This window comes from Amblyomma mixtum, chromosome 7 (genome assembly GCF_055824585.1).
Source record: "Amblyomma mixtum isolate Tamu chromosome 7, ASM5582458v1, whole genome shotgun sequence".
Classification (NCBI taxonomy): Eukaryota; Metazoa; Arthropoda; class Arachnida; order Ixodida; family Ixodidae; genus Amblyomma; species Amblyomma mixtum.
The window spans coordinates 117,901,353-117,919,708 of record NC_143018.1 but is presented as its reverse complement, the minus strand read 5'-3'; positions in this window follow the sequence as shown (position 1 = coordinate 117,919,708).

The following is an 18,356-nucleotide window of genomic DNA, read 5'->3' as shown; positions in this document are numbered from 1 at the left end:
TGAGCCGCTCAAGAGAGCTTTCGGCAAGAGGTAGTTCTTGTGCTGCGTGCGTTGATCTTCGTTTGCGGCGCTGTTTACGGACAAAACGTCTCAGCTCAGTCTAAACACCAGGTTCAACATGAGGTGACGCTCCGCGCTGGCGTGCGCGAACTGCGGCCGCGACTACATCGTCTTCCACAGTTTCCCGTCAGGTCAAAAGCTCGCCGCGCAGAGGGTCGCTGCTGTGAAGAGGGAGAATTGCAAAACAACCGAAGCAAGCGTATTCTACTCCAAGAACGTTCTTCAGAGCGGCAATTGCAGAGCTTGTCCATAATGCGATCGTTATTTTTTTCTGTCGAAAGGGCCAAACTTAACGACGACATGGTTGCTTGAATTATTGCTTTATTTACACCACTCGCTCTCCAGAAATCTATAATGTTCCTCTTTCTTGGACAAACTATGGACATCACATGCTGTGTAATACACTTCCGAGGCTACTGAATGTATACCTCGCACAAGGCATAAACATCTGTAATATCTCACTAACCGACTTTGAGAAACGCATAAACTCTTGCCCTCAACATAGAAAATTTAATTGAATTATTTTTTCCCTCTTCCGCAATTTCTGCGAAAGGTTTCTGTATGTATGCGTTGTTTGTTATATATATTTGTGGAGCACCCACAAAAATATACCAATATCTTCCAATGTGTGTGCGATTAATTCTTGTTTAATTTATGAAGTTCTTGTTAAGTTTATCCGGTTGTTTAACTTATTAAGCATACTCATTTTATCCATTAAGAGTGTTATAAGAAACAGTGCATGTGTTTTCTCTGCTGCTTCCAATGTGCTGGGACTGAGGGCCTTTCAAGCTGCTTTATGCAGCTTTTGCCCCAGTTTGCACCATTTTCTTTAAATCGAAATAAATCATATCAATCAAATCAATCAATCAATGCTGCGTATTGCCGCGAATCTTTGCAGCGTTTGTTTGTTGTGTTTATTTGTTCATGCTTCAAGGCTGCCGGCACGCCGCTTTATCGCTTCGTTTGTGACGCAAGACCCGCCTAGAATTATCTCGATTGATCGCATCCGGAAGGAACCGATTCTAGTTTACGCCAGACTGTTCTAGTAACTTCTAAAGCTTTATCTCGAAGGTTCGCTATCAGCTTTAAAAAGAGCACGGCTGACAGCAGCGGTCATTCTGTCCGACGACCGCAGAGCACGCTTGTTGCTACGCCGCCGCCGAGGATTCAGATCTTTGCGGGCGCAAGTCAGCCCGAATAAAGAGTTTCGTTTCGAAGACATCCTATCCTCGCTGTTTTCCTGTTCGCCGGACTACAGTCACCACTACGTGACATCTGGATACAGTGCTGGCAGGCCTGAAGTGGCAGATTTGTCTGGTATATTTAAATGACGTCGTTGTATTCGCCTCGAGCTTTGAGGAGCACCTGAAAAGGCTTCGAACAGTACTAGACGCAGTCAAATCGTCCGGGCTAACCTTGAAAGCAGAGAAGTGCCACTTTGCTTATGAAGAGCTGCTGTTTCTAGGCCACATTGTTAGCAAGGAGGGAGTACACCCAGACCTGCAGACAACAGCTGCTATCGCAATGTTTCCGCCACCGGCCGATAAGAAAGCTGTGAGCAGATTCCCCGGACTGTGCGGGTGTTACCGACGTTGCGTCAAAAACTTTTCGCGCATCGCCGAGCCGCTGACCCTCCTGACAAAGGCAGATGTGCCATTTAAATGGGAAGCGCCGCAAATAGAAGCCTTCAAGGAACTTCAGCGCCGTTTACAGACCCCACCGATCTTCGCACACTTCGATGAAAACACCGAGACTGAAATTCATACCGACGCAAGTAGTGTCGGCCTAGGCGCTATCCTCGTTCAGAAAATTGACGGAGTGGAGAAGGTCATCGCGTACGCTAGCCGTTCCCTGTCCAAAGCCGAAGCTAATTATTCGACAACTGAGAAGGAGTGCCTTGCCATCATCTGGGCTACGTCAAAATTCCGCCCCTACCTGTACGGACGACCGTTCAAGGTGGTCAGCGATCACCACGCACTGTGCTGGCTCGCCAGTTTGAAGGACCCCTCCGGCCGCCTCGCTGGATGGAGCCTACGGCTCCAGGAGTTTGATGTAACCGTGGTTTACAAGTCCGGACGCAAGGACTCTGACGCAGACTGCCTGTCACGAGCCCCTGTACATGCACCGCCGCCGGACGACGATGAGGACGCCTTCCTGGGACCCATCAGCTCCAGCTCTCTTGCACAACAGCAACACTCGGACGCCGACATAAAATGCCTGATCGAATACTTGGAAGGCAAAGTTTGTTCACCCCCCGCCTCTTTCAAGCGAGGATTGACTTCGTTCTGTTTCCAGAACGATGTCCTCGTGATGAAGAAAAACTTTGCAGCGAACAAGACAGCCTAACTCCTTGTTGTACCTGTCAGTCTGCGCGGAGAAGTTCTTCAGGCCTGACACGACGAGCCGACAGCTGGACATCTCGGGTTTTCTCGCACCGTCCGCCGCATTCAAGACAAGTATTACTGGCCCCGACTGTCTGCCGATGTCGCACATTATGTGAAAACCTGCCGAGATTGTCAGCGACTAAAGACCCCTCCAACCCGACCAGCAGGATTTCTGAACCCCATTGAAGCCCCCTCAAGGCCCTTTCTGCAGATCAGCATGGACTTGCTTGGCCCGTTCCCGAAATCAACATCTGGAAATAAGTGGATCATTATAGCGACCGACTACCTGACCCGCTACGCCGAGGCAAAAGCCTTACCGAACGGAACAGCAGCAGAAGTCGCCAAATTTTTCGTGGAGAACATTCTTCTGCGACACGGCGCCCCCGATGTGCTCATCACTGACAGAGGAACAGCATTCACGGCGGAACTGACGCAAGCCGTCCTCCATTACAGCCAAGCCAGTCACCGGAGAACAACTGCATACCACCCGCAGACCAACGGACTGACCGAGCACCTCAACAAAACCATCGCCGATATGCTCGCCATGTATGTCGATGCCGAACACAAGACCTGGGACGTCATCTTGCCTTACGTAGTCTTCGCCTACAACACCGCAGTGTAGGAGACCACCCAGATGACGCCATTTAGGCTCGTCTATGGCAGAGAGTCCACGACCACGCTGGACGCCATGCTGCCGAACGTTACCGAGGAAGATAACGTCGATGTCGCCGCCTACCTACAACGCGCAGAAGAAGCCCGAAGACTTGACCGATTAAGGATCAAAGACCAGCAGCGGACCGACGCCACACGCTACAATCCACGAAGACGCAACGCGGAATACAGGCCAGGAGACCGAGTCTGGGTTTGGACGCCCATTCGCCGCCGAGGATTGAGCGAAAAGCTTTCGCGACGCTATTTCGGCCCGTACAATGTTCTTCGTCGGCTAGGTGAATTGGATTATGAAGTCGTCCCTAACCAAATGACTCCATCCCAGCAACGCCGCGTACGACCCGAAGTAGTCCATGTCGTACGCCTAAAGCCCTATTATGCACGCTAAAGGACGCTGTGTTTCCACATTCGGTGTTTATTTTTGCACAATTCGTTTTTGATTGTTGATAGCCGCATTATGTTCTAAAGCATCGAGTCGATGCTTTTTTGAGAGGGGAGTAATGCCGCGAATCTTTGCAGCGTTTGTTTGTTGTTTATTTGTTCATGCTTCAAGGCTGACGGCACGCCACTTTATCGCTTCGTTTGTGACGCAAGACGCGCCTAGAATTATCTCGATTGACCGCGTCCGGACGGAACCGATTCTAGTTTGCGCCAGAATGTTCTAGTAACTTCTAAAGCTTTAGCTCGAAGGTTCGCTATCAGCTTTAAAAAGAGCGCGGCCGACAGCAGCATCATTCTGTCCGACGACCGCCGAGCACGCTTGTTGCTACGCCGCCGCCGAGTGATTGAGATATTTGCGGGCGCAAGTCAGCCCGAATAAAGAGTTTCGTTTCGAAGACATCCTCGCTGTTTTCCTGTTCGCCGGACTATAGTCACCACTACGTGAGTGTATGATATGCGTGTCACCACTGGAAAGGAGTGCTACTGCTAAAAGAACAAACATGAGGTAATGGCTTCTACTTCTGAGTTCCGTTATAATTTTCATTATTGGTCAAATGTTTAAGGGAATCCTCCAAAGTGGAGTAGATTTGTAATAATGGAATAATTACTCATTGGCATCCGCCCGAGCGCAGCCATACGGCTACAAAGGAATGATATACAGCTTTCACAGAAAATTCGTAGTTAAGGAAAAATTCGTCCTGGTTCGGGGCTCCAACCCGGGATCACCTCTTCACCGGAGCAGTAGCTCTACTCCCACTTCTCTGTTCCCACTTCTAGTTACCGACCAATTCGCTCTCGCCCTACCATAAGCTTGCCGTCCCGGTTAGCAGAGCGACAGCTCCGGTGAAACAGTGGTCCCGGGTTCGAACCCCTGACCAGAATGAATTTTTATTTAACTGCGAATTTTCTAAAAAAGCTGTATAGCTTTCCTTTGTAGCCCTATGGTTGCGCTCAAGTGGATGTCAATGAGTAATTTCTACCTTATTACAATTTTCATTATTATGCCGTATTGCCAGTCTCTTTGTGCTTGCAGGTTTGCGTGAAGTGTTGACAGCGATGATTACACTGAGACTGACCCAGCGATGGGTCCCTTCACTGCGTGGTTGTATCTGCGAGTCTCCTTATTTCATGCAAGGAGACGCGCAACAAACCTCTGTGCTAATCGTCGCGTAACCCATCAGCCGTACGATTATTCGAATTCTGACAGGTTATTGAGAAGAGCTCACTGTTGTGTCGGAGATCGTGGTGATTCTGCGGGATGGTTTCCCGCAGGGCACGTGCCTGACATGCTCACGGAGCCGCTGTAGAAGCTTTACAGAGGCGCAGACATGCGTCTCTCCTTTTAACAAAAGCGCGGACAGATGTCCTGGTGCGTGTCGAGCAAGATTCGGTTCGACAAGCAAGCAAGAATCGATGTTGACGCGCGGCACCTTGTGTTTCCACCCGTTGCTGGCTTGTCACTTGTCGCAGCCACGCGTTTAAAATGAAGACGCTCGACAGAAGTCTGTCGTGTTTGGGACGAAAATTTATTGAGAAATGAACGCCTATCAAGGTCTCGCCAGAAGACATGCCCTTTCGGTACCTTACCGGCTTTCTTCCCCATATGGAATCCTCGCTGCAAATCTAATATCAATGTTTTAGAATCAGTTCAAAGGAAAACAGCACACCAATTTTTCGCAGCTACAGGCGATGTCTTCCCCTTCTTCTCAATATGCTGCGTCAGGTCTGACAGCACTATCATGTCACCGCTGCTTAGAGTGTTTGAAGTTTTTGCACAGACTCATTCTTTCACTAAACAATTATTTGAACTTGAACAAACCTTCCATCACTAGAAGTTTTCTTTTGCTGCACTGCGACATTCAAACATAGCTTCTTTTCTCTGGCCACTGAACTTTTAAATTCACTGCCTGGAAACGTCCGTTCACTACCATTGCTTGTTAGAGACATTCTGATTTTCTTTGTTTTTTTTGCACGTTTTGCGTTTTTCCTGATTACTTTTTTATTCCCTGCTAACTCCCACAATAGCTTCATCAAGGCTGCGGCATGTACGAATAAAATAAATAAATTATAATTGACGGATTCTGTACGCGCAGATTGGCGAACGTCTTAAGGTGTTGTCTTACTTCACAGGCAGTAAGCGGAGACCTAGTACGCGAACTGCGCTGTCTGAGTCAACCTACTGCACACTGCCTTTGCACCACAAAACTAGCGCTACTTTAGGTCAAGACTCGGCAATTTAAGGCAGGTAACTCTGCAGTTATAGTGCTTGCATCTTAGAATATGGTCCGTAGTAAGAAGATATTCAGATACTTCTCTGCTGGTGACGAGGCTTCGAGGCGACACTATACCAGAGCACTTTATGTTTTTTTTTATATATTTGCTGTATCATTTTATTCGAAGAGCGTCCAACAGGATTCATGTGGATATCCTAGTGTGCAAAAGTGACTGATTATGATTTCCGTGTCTTGTACGAAAAGTGCTATCATATTATAAAATTGTTCCATTCGTTATGATCAGCCAAAATTAATCCGACTCAGGGCAAAGGCTGTGTCCTGTTTATCTCCATTTCACCCTGTCCTGCGCTGAGCACAACTGGCCTAGCACTGCGAACTTTCTAATCTAATTGCTCCATACACTGTCCCACGCTATATTTGCCTTCTCTTCGGTTGAATACTATTGCTAAGAGGCGCTGGCTATCTGCTCTCCTCCTTACACTCTTTATGCGCGTCCACTTCGACTTCTTGATATCATCTGCGATATAATTTACTTCCATTTTTTCACTATCGTAAAGTGATGAGCATTTTTCATTTTATATAAATTACTTTTGCTTCTCCAACAATAAAAGTTGGGCTGAGCTGCGACAAACTATGATGTAGCCTTAAAGCAAGTGATCCACAAAGTTTCGCGAGTGGGTGTTTCAATAAATAAACCTAGCATCACCCTAAAGGAGAAAGAAATGGAACAAGAACGCATCAAATTTACTTTTTCAAGCCTCGCAACGTGTGTTCAGGTAAACCCTTTGTGAAAGTTTCTTTTTCAGGCACTTCTCTTTTTGTTAAAAAAAAAAAAACATGGCATATCAACAAGAAAAGTTTAGCACGTGCTGCATTTCATGCTCTATAAAGAGCGAATATAGATGTAGATTGTTCAGAAGTTGTCTTTTGGTGAACCAGTAGGGCTCCGAATGATTGTCGTTTCCGTAAACATTCGTTTTAAAAACCATGATTTCCCAACAAATGCTTGAAGAGGCATCGATCCTCTTCTATTGCTGCATGCGAAATATCACCTGAAACCTAAGTCCCGTGCAAGAATTCAGTGCGTTATATGGGCGATTAGTTACGCTATAAGGAGTCCTAAGAAAGGCCACAGTCCACAAAGCTTAGTTATACTGACGGAAAGCTGTCGCAAATTCCTTATAACTAGAGCATGCTCAGGCTGAGTAATCAGTAAAATCGCCACTACTACTACTCTGTGCCTGGAAGTTCATGCTGACATGTTTCGTATGCTCCCTCTCACAATGTCTTACAGTGAAAGCAAAGCTACAAGCAGGGTACGACTGTTTCCTGTCTCGCAAGGGTCGTGCATGAAGTTTTGAAAATTGAACAGTTGCAAAAGCCACCACCTAGTAGTCGGAGCTTCCGCTACACTAGATTAATTTTGCAACGGAGAATTCAATTCAACTCAATAAACTTTTATTCACCAGACATTTCTGGATGGTTTCCTGGATAAAAGCTGCTCACGCAGCTGGACGAAGTCCAGGAAACCAATACAAGGCAAAGCGCACAGCATCTGACAACTAGTTTTAAGGCATCAGTAACCTAAATGATTTTATATCAATAAATGGTAAAAACACAAAGCATATAAGAAAGGCGGTAGTATAAAAATGTCATGAAACTCCTAGCTGTAAAGAGAAAAAAAAGTAAGAACAAAGAGACAACTGAAGATGGCACATATTCAGTCAACGAAGCAAACACAAGTAGCACACCGAGCTAAAGAACACAGCAAACAACAATAATAATAATGATATTAATAGTACACAGGTATTGACAACGTTACAAAGTAGTTCCGTAGTTCCTTTGTTTCATAGGCAGTGGTGTTTTGAAATGCGTTTAAGGTACGTGGAAGGTTATGAGCTAAAGACTGCAATTTATAGTTGCTACTAAAAATGATATGATCCATAGAACCTGATTTCGTGTGGGCATTAAAGCCTTGGGTAATTCTAAGGCGGCCAAAGTATATAAATGAATTTTGACATGGGTGGTGGAAAAATACATTAGTGGAAGAAGACGAAACTGGTATAGGTTATCTGCGCGGATGATAAAATGTGCTTGGAAGGCGTTTTTTATTGGAATCGATTTTTCGAGATTTGGAACAAGACGCAGAATTCTCTTTTGTATTATGAACACCTTTTTCATGTTAGTCTTTGTAGTTGTTGGCCATACTAAACTGAAATAATTTAAATGTGATTGGGACAATGCATAATAAATTTTGATTTTACATTTTAGAGGCAAAGTGTCGCGGCATCACGACAACGCACCTGTAACCGAAGAAAGTCTTTTGCTAAGGTCTTCAATATGGTCATCCCAAGTCAAGTGAGACGAAAAATACACTCCTAATGTGTTGTGTTTGCTGACAATATCAATAACCTGTCCTTCAAATTTTAGTATGCCACTGTGGTGCAGATCTTTATTCTTAGCACGAAAAGTTATTGCTTTGGTTTTTGCTTTATTTAATTGAAGTCGATTTAAGCGACACCATGTTGATAACTTTTCTAGAGCAGCATTACACTTTTCTATGACACACTCAACCTTAGGGCCAGAGACAAGCAGTGTAGTGTCATCGGCATATATAATAAACTGAGTGATAGTAAAGGTTCTTTCGTCTTCCTTATTGCACCAGCGGTGCCCCGCCAGAGACGGTTTGTTCCAACTGGAAGACGGAAGCTCTTCGCACCAGGGGTGCCCGTCAGAGACGGTCTTGTGTTCAGTTGAGACGCAGGGGTAAGGCGAACACTTCAAATTTTATGTACAGTATTTACAATAGATACAAGTTAAGGCACTAGACACATTAAGCAGCAAAAAGGACAAACCAAACAACAAAAAGGTGGATCTGGCTAATACTAGGGGAGGCCCCTACTCGGCGTTGCCGAAGATGCGTTGCATCTCACCTTAGCCCAGAACCCCCTTTTTGTTGTTTGGTTTGTCCTTTTTGCTGCTTAATGTGTCTAGTGCCTTAACTTGCATCTATTGTAAATACTGTACATAAAATTTGAAGTGTTCGCCTTTACCCTGCGTCTCAACTGAACACAAGACCGTCTCTGACGGGCACTCCTGGTGCGAAGAGCTTCAGTCTTCCAGTTGGAACAAACCGTCTCTGGCGGGGCACCGCTGGTGCAATAAGGAAGACGAAAGAACCTTTACTGGCGCAGTCGACAGGATCCTGCGGCCATCGGAAGACGGCGCAGGAAGAAGATTGAACGTAGGGAGAAAGGCGACGGTCAGGCAACAGCAGCGTTCGAGGACGGACCTGCAGGGAGAGACAGCGGCAAGGACCACGGGAGTAGTCCAGCGACGCGAGACTGCGTCCGGTCCAGAAAAGCAGCGCGTCGATAACTCGACAGTCACCGGCGTCGCGAAGCAAGGCGACAGCAGCGGGCACAGGACCAGCGGCGTCCGACAGCTCATCGCAGCGTGCGGTGAAAGTGGAGGTGGACTCCGACGCCAAGGAGCTGGCAATGCGGATCGACGCATCGAAACCGTGAGTTTCCTTGGTCGCATTGTTCACGTCCCTGTGTTCGAGCTGGTAGGACAGCTGAGGGGTACGGAAGGAGGTATGGAGGGCTATCCACGCCGGCCCTCACTCGATGTGAGGTACCAAGTGGAATTAGCGAAGGCGCGCTTAGCGTACTTTCAGGCTGAACTTGCAAAAGTGAATGGAGGAAAGGTGCCGCTGTGCGACGAAAAACCTCTGGATGTTAAGTGCGTCTTGGAGGTATTAGAAGCAAAGCGCCAGCAGCTAGCGCTGGAGCTCGCTGAGCTGAAAGAGTCTAGAAGAGCCAGTGATTCAGCCAGGGAGAACTGCTCCGAGTCCCGAGAGGTGAGGCAGCCTGTGCTGGAAGACAAAGGATTATGCTTGTCATGCACAGGTCAGAGAAAAAGGAGTGAGGACGCTGAAAGCAATCAGCCGGTATGCGGGAACGCATCTTTCTTAGGAAACGCCGCGAAAGGTTCAGGAAGTGAAAACAGGATTCCTGAAGGACGCGGAAATACCACAGCTTTTCCACCACCGCGGGCGGCTAGCAAAGAACAGGAGCAGCCCAATTCTAGTGATCTAGGGCCAATCGTGACCAAGGTGTCCGATAACAAACAGGACAGCGGTGGAATTCCTGTAGGCTCTATGACTAAGATTGTGACCTCTGACGCGGAGCTAGTAACAGCCAGTGAAAATCTGGCGTTGCCGCAACCGCACACTGTGTCGGGTATGGAGCATGAAGTGCCCCGTAGCGTTTCTGGTGGCAAGAGCCCTTCATCCGAGGCAAAGAGCGGAGGTGGGCCTGTTGGGCCGACCGGGCAGAACGCCGCGCAGTTGTTGAACGCACCCGGTGTGTGCCCGACCAGGTCAGTTGAGGACTCAGAAATGAGTGGCGACTTCCCGCAAGGCAAGCCCGGGTCAAGTGAATGTCAGGGAGCTCATGGAGCCTCGGAGTCAGACTATGCCACGGGGCCAGCGGGCGCTGATCAAGCACGGAGCGGCGGTTTCAAAGTTTGCTCGTGCAGTAAAGGTGCAGATGGCCCCGGGCGAGGTGGAGTGACAGGAGGCAGGTGCGTGGCTTTCACGCTGAAAGTCGACGCGAGGAACAGTATGTTCCGTGCTAGAGGTCGGCATATCAAGTGTAGCAAGACTGACTGTACTGCTATATTTGGACGGGCCAGGGGCTATGCTCCTTACGCAGTACGCTGTTCGTACTGGTGCGCCGGAGAGAGCGTTCCCTTAGGGGCGTCGCATGGTCAAAGATTTGGACTTATCGAGGATCAGGACATTGTTTTCGATCCTGGAGGGCAGCAATTTTTGAATTCTTGCCCCGCTGTGGCACCAGCCTAATCAGCCGAGTGGCAGTTAGGCGTTAATTGTGTTGAGTCGCGTAGTGGCTCGAACGCACACAAGGACGCTCGGTGCGACTAAGGAGGCTCACGTGGCCACTTACGGACGTCGTGCGAGTGCTACTGAACGCTCAAGTTGCGAGTGTCTGTGTGTGTGTGTGTGCGTGCGCTCGTTCGCGAGCAGGACGAGGGTGTGTTCTTGGACTTGGCGAACTGGGTGCAACGCACCAACTTGGACGCTGTGTTACTGCGCACGGCAGGCATGCCACTGTGTGTATTTAAGTGTGCATTTGGAGTAATGTTGTGTTGGTGCCCGTGTACGTGTTGTTTTTGGTTTTGTTGGTGCAACTGGTCGCAGCGCGACAGCTTGGACTTCGGTGAATGTGCTGGTTTTACAGGTGTGAAACGCGCATTTGAATGTGTACGTTTTGTTTATGTTATGTCACCCGAAGGGTAGTTTCGTGTCAGACACCGATCCCTTTTGTTTGTAATTCTAAAAGTGCCATTTGAGCCCTTTGTAGAATCTTGGGAAGGGCGTGTAAGGTATCGGTAGCGTTCGCGGGGGTCATCGGAACGCGGCTGGGGGCACTCAAAGCGGAGCGTCTCCTTTCTTGGAACGCGGCCGCTCGCGAACGCGCCGGGAAGTACGGGTGTCCACCCGACACGCGGTACCGAGCACGAATGTGTATTTGTGTATTTATTTTGTGGTGGAGAGGGTTCTTCACCTTACGGGAGCTGGAGGGCTGGTCAGGCTCTCCCTAAACCAATCATGTGAACATTGTAACATGATTTGAAGCCACGAAATGTAGGCCGGGCCTTTAGGGCTTTAAAACCGGGCCCCGAAGCTGGAAGCGGGGTTCTGGGCTAAGGTGAGATGCAACGCATCTTCGGCAACGCCGAGTAGGGGCCTCCCCTAGTATTAGCCAGATCCACCTTTTTGTTGTTTCGTTTGTCCTTTTTGCTGCTTAATGTGTCTAGTGCCTTAACTTGTATCTATTGTAAATACTGTACATAAAATTTGAAGTGTTCGCCTTACCCCTGCATCTCAACTGAACACAAGACCGTCTCTGACGGGCACCCCTGGTGCGAAGAGCTTCAGTCTTCCAGTTGGAACAAACCGTCTCTGGCGGGGCACCGCTGGTGCAATAAGGAAGACGAAAGGGATACTTGAAGTTTTATATACAAATATTTACAGCGTATAGAAGTTTAGACACTCGAGACAAATTAAACGGCAAAAGGACAAAACAAGAAAAGGGTGGAACTGGCTAATACTAGGGGAGGCCCCTACTCGGCGTTGCCGAAGATGCGTTGCATCTCACCTTAGCCCAGAACTCCGCTTCCAGCTCCGGGGCCCGGTTTTAAAGCCCTAAAGGCCCGGCCTACATTTCGTGGCTTCCAATCATGTTACAATGTTCACATGATTGGTTTAGGGAGAGCCTGACCAGCCCTCCAGCTCCCGTAAGGTGAAGAACCCTCTCCACCACAAAATAAATACACAAATACACATTCGTGCTCGGTACCGCGTGTCGAGTGGACACCCGTACTTCCCGGCGCGTTCGCGAGCGGCCGCGTTCCAAGAAAGGAGACGCTCCGCTTTGAGTGCCCCCAGCCGCGTTCCGATGACCCCCGCGAACGCTACCGATACCTTACAGCGATGTTGTCTATTTTAACACTGTCATTAATAAATACATTATACAGTAGGGGCCCCAGTGCACTACCCTGTGGTACCCCATGGCGGATTGGTAGAAAGTCAGAAATTTCGTTATGTATACATGCAGTCTGAGTTCTGCAGCAAAGATAGCTTTCAATTATTGAGAATGGCTTCCCACGGATGCCACATCAATATAGCTTTTTGATTAGAATATTATGATCTAAGCAATCAAATGCTTTGCTGAAATCAAGAAACACGGCAAGCGTAAAGACATTTTTCTTTATATTCTGCAAAATGTTTTCTTTCAGTGTTAGCAATGCACTTTGAGTTGTCCTTCCGGTTCTAAAGCCAAATTGCGATTCTGTTAGAACATCGTTTTTATCGAAGAACTTTATTATTCGGGAAAAAATTAACCTTTTGAAAACGGGAAGTACGGAAATGGGCCTGCAGTTTAAAGCGACGTTGCGGTCACATCCTTTATGAATGAGCTCCCGGCTCTTTTCATGGGAAGAGGAAAAGTACCTGATTCGATTACCAAATTAAAAACATCATTGCAGATCGGCTCCATGTGTAAACAGTGGAAGCAAGCTTTGTGACTGGTAAAAGTGCTCTCAAAGAGCGTTTACAAAAGCCTATTCCCGCTTGGTCGATACGGCAGACTCTCCTGGCTGTGAGAACTGCGGGTGCGAAGGGACAATTTAGCTCGTACATTGTGATTGCCCTCGGTTTGAACGTGAGCGCGTCTTCCTGGCTGCAAAGCTCCGCCGCTTAGATCCTGGTCCCCATACGGAGACCAAGAATCTGGGTCCTCAGATTAAACCCCCATCGCAGAGGACAGCTCTGAAGGCGTTTTTAAAATTCTTGAAAGGCTTAGGATGGAGTTCAAGGCTGTACACTTTCAGAGCGTGCCCCAGTGTGCCCGTTTTGTTACGGACTACACTCTAAACACAGTAACCTATAAAGTAACTTTTGGACGTGAGTAACTTTTGTCACAAAGGTTACAATTGATGTTTTTTTATGTTTTCATTACGTTTTCTTTATTTTTGTGGAGCCCAAAGGTTACAACGGCCAAAAGTCAACTGTTTCAAAAGTTACAATGAAAAAATTGCCAAGTAACCTTTGCGCAGTAACCTTTGGTCAGCACGGTAACCTATATGCGTCGTCAAGCCAGGAGATATACACATATAGCGGACGTATGCTGCTTTACGTGCGGGAATGTGCTTTTCGGATGCAATGGGGCTGCGGTTTCGACCGCAAGGGGGAGACATCAACGTAAGCTGTCGCATGAGCCCGAAACTGCTATTTTGGGTCGCAGCCACATTGAATCGCGCGTTATCAGATAGCTGCCTTCACATTTACCAAAGGAGGCAGCGAATGCAATGCGAATGCAGTATTTTGCAGCTGAATATATATGAGAACACATCTTGAATGTTCGATTCCTATCCATGAGCTTTGCAAAGAAACCCAACGTCCTACTTCTCTAAGCATGTTCTGTACCGATGCGCGAATAAACGTTAATAAAAAAATAATTCAAATTACTTATAATTTCGCGATGCCTCGGATAGAGCCTATTTCTCATTTTCCTCGAACCGATACCCGGTAACAACGGTCGCAATTAATAGTAAAAAAGCAGACAAATATATGGAAGGGCAGCGCCTGGGAAGGCGACAGCGGACGTAACCTCATTTGCGGGCCGCCGAGTGCGCGATTCGACTTCCCTTCATGTGGCTCTCTACATACGCTTCCAATGTATGATTTCAGGTGTCAAATATGTATCTCAAATCAAAACGTAATGCGCCCACGGTATGAACGGCGGCGCCTATAGGAAACGATTAATTGGCAAAGAACTACTCAAAATATGACACGACGGCCGCTCCAGTATGCGTAAAACGCGCATGCGCAGACGGCCGGCGCTTCACCCAATGAAAAGCGGCGCTTCTGTTTCAAAACGCTTGGCATCGTTGCACGCTGGTGGCAAGCACGCCGGCAAGTCTGGACGGCGGGAAGGCTCGGACGTTGCAGCGTTTCGGAGGCTGCTTTGTTCTTGGAACCTAGAGTTGAAACCGTTCGTGAACCACTCCGTCTTTTGGTGGCGTTTCTGAAGTGGTTTGTTTGGGATGCCCCGTGTCAGTAATGCCGCTAAGCAGCAGGGACATGTGGAGTATGCTGCCGGACAGCTGCAACGAACCCCAATGTGACTGAAGACGCTACGTCGTTGTGTGCTCGGCAGACAGCTCAGCGCCCAGCGCTATTCGTTGCGACTACTGCAATCACGTTCCAGGTGCTCATGGAAGAATAACGGACATGGGTGAGTGTCCTTTTTTTTACCATATGCACAATAACGACCTGCGAAGTCATTTCATGCTAGTCAAAGTGCGCATTTTCTTTGTTTGCCAGAGCAGCTTCATTTCTAAGCCTCGTTGAGTGTACTTCGAAGCGAAATCTGGTTCAGTAGTTTTGAGTGCCTCAGTCACCTACTGCACGGGGTTTCGTGCCAAAAGTTTGGTTATCCAGAATATTGGTTTTAGAATATTGTTGCCGTATGTAATTTGGGGTCATTAGGTGTGATAATACGGGTAAACCAGCGCTAATTCTTTATCGTTTGCATGCGTGTGCGCGCGTTTTTTTTTTTTTTTGCATACGTACAAAAGAGCACGCTTAAAACGCACGACGGTACTTCTTTAATTAAGGATGCGATTTAGGCGAGTTGGTATTGTAAGCGATCTTATGACGCAATTCCACATCGGCGCTATATTCCCGCCCAGGCGGCGGCAGTCGTCTCCTCGACTCGAGTGGCGATCACGTTAATCTGGCTCGGTGTGCCGGTCGGTCCAGTGCCTACCGCATTGCCTGCCATCCTCTTTCCTCTCTTTCCGGCGCCGTCTGGATGACGTTTGTGTTTGTTATGGTTGTTTTTCGCGAGTGCGGCGCGTCGACTCATCAGCGTTGGCGACGAGAAGCGCAGCGCAGGGTGTGTGGTGCGCGAGCGATCTGAGCGGACGTGCATATGACAGTGTGAGCCCTATTGAAGTGCGCTAACAATAATTAAGTTGTAAGTGCAATATATCCGTTTTTTATTCTCAAAAATTTGTGTTGGCGACGAGTGTTCTTACTCGCTCCCACTCCCGTTTTGCTCATCTCTAACAGTATTGATTCATGTAGTGAAAACAGCGCGGGGAAACGAGACGATGTGTTGTGTCTTTCTTTGCTCGTCTCGTTTTCCCGCGCTGTTTTCACTATGAAGCGGTACTTTTGTTTTTAATCTGAATTTTAGAACTTTGCACGTCGTTTCATTGATTATGAATTGATCGGTGCGCCATACGATTTTGGATATACAATTGGGCTCATTAAAAAAATTGGCTGTGGTATGACCAATGGCCATCCTGAGTGAATTGCGGAAGCAACAGCGCAGCAATCGCAGCAGCGGCGCTGCGATGCGGTAGGCACTGCGGTGTTCTTTGTATACCATGTTTCACTCTGGTGAGAATATGAACCACGCTTTAAGTATGAATGGTTGCTCACTGGCTCTAATTTAACATTCCACAGATCCCACTGCCGGAAGAGTTGCAAGTGACTGCACCTCATGTATATACCTGTGCTGAGTGTTTACGCTGGAAGTAGTCAAGAAGTGATCTCGATCAGCAACGGCAGCCTAGAGCGTGCCCTCATCTTCTGCCTGGTGACATATTACATAAAATACCTCGACTATCCACCGGCATTTTCCGCCATACTCATCCTGCGGCAGAAGATTGCCCTGCCAGACACTTTAGTGCCACGTGGACTGCTGACGAACCGACTTAAGAGCTTGTTCATGCTCTTGAAAAAGATTAATTTGTTGTAATTTCTTGGAAAGAAATGTGGTTCAGTTGTTCACTTTCTAATATGTTGAAGTATATTTTCTACAGCTAAATTGAGCAAGTTTTTTTTTTTTTTTAACTGCAGTACACAAGTTGATGTAGCGTGGCTTTTTGGGCTTGTTGGTACATAGTTCCAATACGACACAAGAGACGAGAAACGAACACCACGAGCGCTAACTTCCAACAAATTTTATTCTCTTGAAGTTTCACATTTATACGCCAGAAAACAGTAATCACACGTGCGAACAGTATCAATTTCTTAGAAAAACGTGCTCTTTATCTGAGAGGAGACTGGAAGGTGTGCTTACACACGAGCATCCTGACCTATTTATTTTTTCGGCTTCAATGATTTCGCGCGTTACCCTTTCTCTGCTTTTTCCTATTACCAGGCTTTTATCAAAGAAAGGCTTACAGGTTTTCGACTCGCATGCGAGAATGTGGTCAACCAGCGATCCGCCTTGCCCGTTTCTGACGTTGCGAGCGTCTGAACGAGCGCCTAATGGAACACGCTCGCAACGTCAGAAACGGGCAAGACGGATCGCTGGTTGACCACATTCTCGCATGCGAGTCGAAAACCTGTAAGCCTTTCTTTGATAAAAGTCTGGTAATAGGAAAAAGCAGAGAGAAAGGGTAACGCGCGAAATCATTGAAGCCGAAAAGATAAATAGGTCAGGATGTTCGTGTGTAAGCACACCTTCCATTCTCCTCTCAGATAAATAGCTTGTTTTTCTAAGAAATTGATACTGTTCGCACGTGTGATTACTGTTTTCTGGCGTATAAATGTGATGCTTCAGGATAATAAAATTTGTTGGAAGTTAGCGCTCGTGGTGTTCGTCTATCGTCTCTTGTGTCCTCGTCTTTTGCTGCGCTACAGTGTGTATTGGAAGTTGATGTACTTATGCGAGTGTTGTCAGGCTTATAGCACTGTTAATGTTACAAGTTATTGGTCATGTCCTTCTGCATCTTTGTTAATGAAGGGACTGGAGGAGTCATAAAGGGCTTTTGTGCATATGGTCTAGGCAAGTTGTGTTGAATTTGCTGATGTTATGTACATACCTCTGAAAGCTGTTAGGTATAGGTATATCTCTGGTTGCTGTTTAGCCAGGATGTTTAAATCGATTGATTGTTGTTTGCGTTTGTATGTGGCCGCAAGTTTTAAAAGAACTTATGTTATCTGCACTGCTTGGACCACCTTTCTTGATCTCTTATTGTATAGTCATTTTAATCTTTATTTTAAGAAGTGTGGTAAAATGTGTGATCAAAATATTGCCTTCTCTGATATTTTTGCCATTCATGTTTTGTGTCTGATGTATCCCTTACACAATGTCAAGTTGACTTGGCACTTGGTCGTGAATAATAAAGCTTTCATTTTGTCCTTTTTGGTACTACAATTACAGTGCCTATTTTTTTTTATTTACATTGCAATATGCTGTAGCCAGGCTCTATTCGAAGCGAGACTTCATCTGAGCATGCTTTATTGAGTTGCTTGTTCAACGTGGTTATGTTTCGCATGCCAACAGTAATACTGTAATATGGGCCCATATTTTAGTGCCTTGCATGCCCATTTATTGTGATTTTTTTTGCAAAAAGTTACCAAAAATGGTGCCTTGACCAGACCTGCATCTGTTGCATTCCTTAGTTTTTCTTCAATGTGGACAATATTTGGGAAGTTTTCTTGTTTTGTATTTTTTCTAGTCTTGAAGATGTTGGAGTCAATTAAAATTTTGCCTATCATATGCCGATGTGTGTCATTTTTCTCCTTTCTAAACCATTCTCTTGTTTGGCCAATTTTTGTTCCATTCAAATTGAAATCCAGCAGAGCTCTGTATTTCATCACCTTCAGCAAGTTGCAGCGACATTTTTGCCATTTTTAGGCCAGCCATTGTGGCTTACAAAGGTTACACATTTTGGAGCACGTAACCTATGGCTAGCTCAATGATGTATACCTTTGTAAAGGTTACAGCGCTAAAAAAGTCGCGTAACCTATGCGTAAAAAGAAGTAACCTTTACCATTTGTAACTTTTACAAAGGTTATAAGTGGAAAGGTTACATTCTGTAACCTTTAAATTATAAGTATACTTCAATGTGAAAATGTGCACCTTTACAAAGGTTACCCAAAGGTTACCGTGTTTAGAGTGTACGGAGAGGCGAAAAAGTAATCTACCTTCCTCTCCTTCTTTCTATCACTCCCTTA